Below are 5,000 nucleotides of genomic sequence, written 5' to 3'. Positions count from 1 at the left end.
GGGTGGACATTACATAGACAGGGTGGATATTACAGTAGACAGGGTGGATATTACAGTCAGGGTGGATATTACAGTGGACAGGGTGGATATTACAGTAGACAGGGTGGATATTACAGTAGACAGGGTGGATATTACAGTAGACAGGGTGGATATTACAGTAGACAGGGTGGATATTACAGTGGACAGGGTCTATTACAGTAGACAGGGTGGATATTACCTGGACATTACAATAGACAGGGTGGATATTACAGTAGACAGGGTGGATATTCACAGTCCAGGGTGGATATTACCCCACAGGGTTTTACAGTAGACAGGGTGGATATTACAGTAGACAGGGTGGATATTACAGTAGACAGGGTGGATATTACAGTAGACAGGGTGGATATTACAGTGACAGGGTGGATATTACAGTAGACAGGGTGGATATTACAGAGACAGGGTGGACCCAGTAGACAGGTCCACCAGTAGACAGGGTCAAAGTAGACAGGGTGGATATTACAGTACCTGGGTGGATATTACAGTAGACAGGGTTCTCACAGTGGATCCCCCAGGGTGGATATTACAGTAGACATGATATTACAGCCCCCAGGGTGGATATTACACAGGGTGGACCTTACAGTAGACTCACAGTAGACTGGGTGGATATTACAGTAGACAGGGTGGATATTACAGCCCTCAGGGTGGATATTACAGTGGACAGTGGAGGGTGGATATTACAAGACAGGGTGGATATTACAGTGGACAGGGTGGATATTACAGTAGACAGGGTGGATATTACAGTAGACAGGGTGGACCTGCAGGGTGGATATTACAGTAGACAGGGTGGACGACAGTGGACAGGGTGGATATTACAGTAGACAGGGTGGATTTTACAGTAGACAGGGTGGATATTACAGCTGGATATTACAGTATTACAGTAGACAGGGTGGATATTACAGTAGACAGGGTGGACAGGGTGGATATTACAGTAGACAGGGTGGATATTACAGTAGACAGGGTGGATATTACAGTAGACAGGGTGGACAGTAGACAGGGTGGATATTACAGTAGACAGGGTGGATATTACAGTAGACAGGGTGGATATTACAGTAGACAGGGTGGATATTACAGTAGACAGGGTGGATATTACAGTAGACAGGGTGGATATTACAGTAGACAGGGTGGATATTACAGTAGACAGGGTGGATATTACAGTAGACAGGGTGGATATTACAGTAGACAGGGTGGATATTACAGTAGACAGGGTGGATATTACAGTAGACAGGGTGGATATTACAGTAGACAGGGTGGATATTACAGTAGACAGGGTGGTAGACAGGGTTGACATTACAGTAGACAGGGTGGATATTACAGTAGACAGGGTGGATATTACAGTGGACAGGGTGGATATTACAGTAGACAGGGTGGATATTAGTAGACAGGGTGGGTATTAGGGTGGGTAGTAGACAGGGTGGATATTACAGTAGACAGGGTGGATATTACAGTAGACAGGGTGGATATTACAGTAGACAGGGTGGATATTACAGTGACAGGGTGGATATTACAGTAGACAGGGTGGATATTACAGTGACAGGGTGGATATTACAGTAGACAGGGTGGATATTACAGTAGACAGGGTGGATATTACAGTAGACAGGGTGGATATTACAGTAGACAGGGTGGATATTACAGTAGACAGGGTGGATATTACAGTAGACAGGGTGGATATTACAGCGGACAGGGTGGATATTACAGGGTGGATATTACAGTAGACAGGGTGGATATTACAGTAGACAGGGTGGATATTACAGTAGACAGGGTGGATATTACAGTGACAGGGTGGATATTACAGTAGACAGGGTGGATATTACAGTAGACAGGGTGGATATTACAGTAGACAGGGTGGATATTACAGTAGACAGGGTGGATATTACAGTAGACAGGGTGGGTATTACAGTAGACAGGGTGATTACAGTAGACAGGGTGGATATTACAGTAGACAGGGTGGATATTACAGCGGACAGGGGGTGGATATTACAGTAGACAGGGTGGATATTACAGTAGACAGGGTGGATATTACAGTAGACAGGGTGGATATTACAGTAGACAGGGTGGATATTACAGTGGACAGGGTGGATATTACAGTAGACAGGGTGGATATTACAGTAGACAGGGTGGACATTACAGTAGACAGGGTTGACATTACAGTAGACAGGGTGGATATTACAGTAGACAGGGTGGATATTACAGTGGACAGGGTGGATATTACAGGACAGGGTGGATATTACAGTAGACAGGGTGGATATTACAGTATTACAGTAGACAGGGTGGATATTACAGTAGACAGGGTGGATATTACAGTGGACAGGGTGGATATTACAGTAGACAGGGTGGATATTACAGTAGACAGGGTGGATATTACAGTGACAGGGTGGATATTACAGTAGACAGGGTGGATATTACAGTAGACAGGGTGGATATTACAGTAGACAGGGTGGATATTACAGTAGACAGGGTGGATATTACAGTAGACAGGGTGGATATTACAGTAGACAGGGTGGATATTACAGTAGACAGGGTGGATATTACAGTAGACAGGGTGGACATTACAGTAGACAGGGTGGATATTACACAGGGTGTAGACAGGGTGGGTATTACAGTAGACAGGGTGGATATTACAGTGGACAGGGTGGATATTACAGTAGACAGGGTGGATATTACAGTAGACAGGGTGGATATTACAGTAGACAGGGTGGATATTACAGTAGACAGGGTGGATATTACAGTAGACAGGGTGGATATTACAGTAGACAGGGTGGATATTACAGTAGACAGGGTGGATATTACAGTAGACAGGGTGGATATTACAGTAGACAGGGTGGATATTACAGTAGACAGGGTGGATATTACAGTAGACAGGGTGGGTATTACAGTAGACACAGTAGACAGGGTGGATATTACAGTACACAGGGTAGATATTACAGTAGACAGGGTGGATATTACAGTAGACAGGGTGGATATTACAGTGGACAGGGTGGATATTACAGTAGACAGGGTGGATATTACAGTAGACAGGGTGGATAGACAGGGTGGATATTACAGTAGACAGGGTGGATATTACAGTAGACAGGGTGGACATTACAGTAGACAGGGTGGATATTACAGTAGACAGGGTGGACATTACAATAGACAGGGTGGATATTACAGTAGACAGGGTGGATATTACAGTGGACAGATATTACAGGGGTGGATATTACAGTAGACAGGGTGGGTATTACAGTAGACAGGGTGGATATTACAGTGGACAGGGTGGATATTACAGTAGACAGGGTGGATATTACAGTAGACAGGGTGGATATTACAGTAGACAGGGTGGATATTACAGTGGACAGGGTGGATATTACAGTAGACAGGGTGGATATTACAGTATATTACAGAAGACAGGGTGGGTATTACAGTGGACAGGGTGGATATTACAGGATATTACAGAGACAGGGTGGATATTACAGTAGACAGGGTGACAGGGTGATATTACAGTAGACAGGGTGGGTATTACAGTAGACAGGGTAGATATTACAGCGGACAGGGTGGATATTACAGCAGACAGGGTGGATATTACAGTAGACAGGGTGGGTATTACAGTAGACAGGGTGGATATTACAGTGGACAGGGTGGATATTACAGTAGACATGGTGGATATTACAGTAGACAGGGTGGACATTACAGTAGACAGGGTTGACATTACAGTAGACAGGGTGGATATTACAGTAGACAGGGTGGATATTACAGTGGACAGGGTGGATATTACAGTAGACAGGGTGGATATTACAGTAGACAGGGTGGGTATTACAGTAGACAGGGTGGATATTACAGTGGACAGGGTGGATATTACAGTAGACAGGGTGGACATTACAGTAGACAGGGTGGGTGGGTGACATTCAGTAGACAGGGTGGATATTACAGAGATATTACAGGGTGGATATTACAGAAGACAGGGTGGGGTTGGATATTACAGTAGACAGGGTGGATATTACAGTGACAGGGTGGGTATTACAGTACAGGGTGATATTACAGTGGACAGGGTGGATATTACAGTAGACAGGGTGGATATTACAGTAGACAGGGTGGACATTACAGTAGACAGGGTGATATTACACTACAGGGTGGATATTACAGTAGACATGGTGGATATTACAGTAGACAGGGTGGATATTACAGTAGACAGGGTGGACATTACAGTAGACAGGGTGGATATTACAGTAGACAGGGTGGATATTACAGTAGACAGGGTGGATATTACAGTAGACAGGGTGGACATTACAGTAGACAGGGTGGATATTACAGTAGACAGGGGGTGGACATTACAGTAGACAGGGTTGACATTACAGTAGACAGGGTGGATATTACAGTAGACAGGGTGGATATTACAGTGGACAGGGTGGATATTAGGGTTACAGGACAGGGTGGACATTACAGACAGGGTGGATATTACAATAGACAGGGTGGATATTACAGTAGACAGGGTGGATATTACAGTAGACAGGGTGGATATTACAGTAGACAGGGTGGATTACAGTGGACAGGGTTGACATTACAGTAGACAGGGTGGATATTACAGTAGACAGGGTGGATATTACAGTAGACAGGGTGGATATTACAGTAGACATGGTGGATATTACAGTGGACAGGGTTGACATTACAATAGACAGGGTGGATATTACAGTAGACAGGGTGGATATTACAGTAGACAGGGTGGACATTACAGTAGACAGGGTGGGTATTACAGTAGACAGGGTGGGTATTACAGTGGACAGGGTGGATATTACAGTAGACAGGGTGGATATTACAGTAAACAGGGTGGACATTACAGTAGACAGGGTAGATATTACAGTAGACAGGGTGGATATTACAGTAGACAGGGTGGATATTACAGTAGACAGGGTAGATATTACAGTAGACAGGGTGGATATTACATTAGACAGGGTAGATATTACAGTAGACAGGGTAGATATTACAGTAGA

Source organism: Oncorhynchus keta, unplaced genomic scaffold (assembly GCF_023373465.1).
Source record: "Oncorhynchus keta strain PuntledgeMale-10-30-2019 unplaced genomic scaffold, Oket_V2 Un_contig_15780_pilon_pilon, whole genome shotgun sequence".
Taxonomy (NCBI): Eukaryota; Metazoa; Chordata; class Actinopteri; order Salmoniformes; family Salmonidae; genus Oncorhynchus; species Oncorhynchus keta.
Note: the sequence above shows the minus strand (reverse complement) of the source record.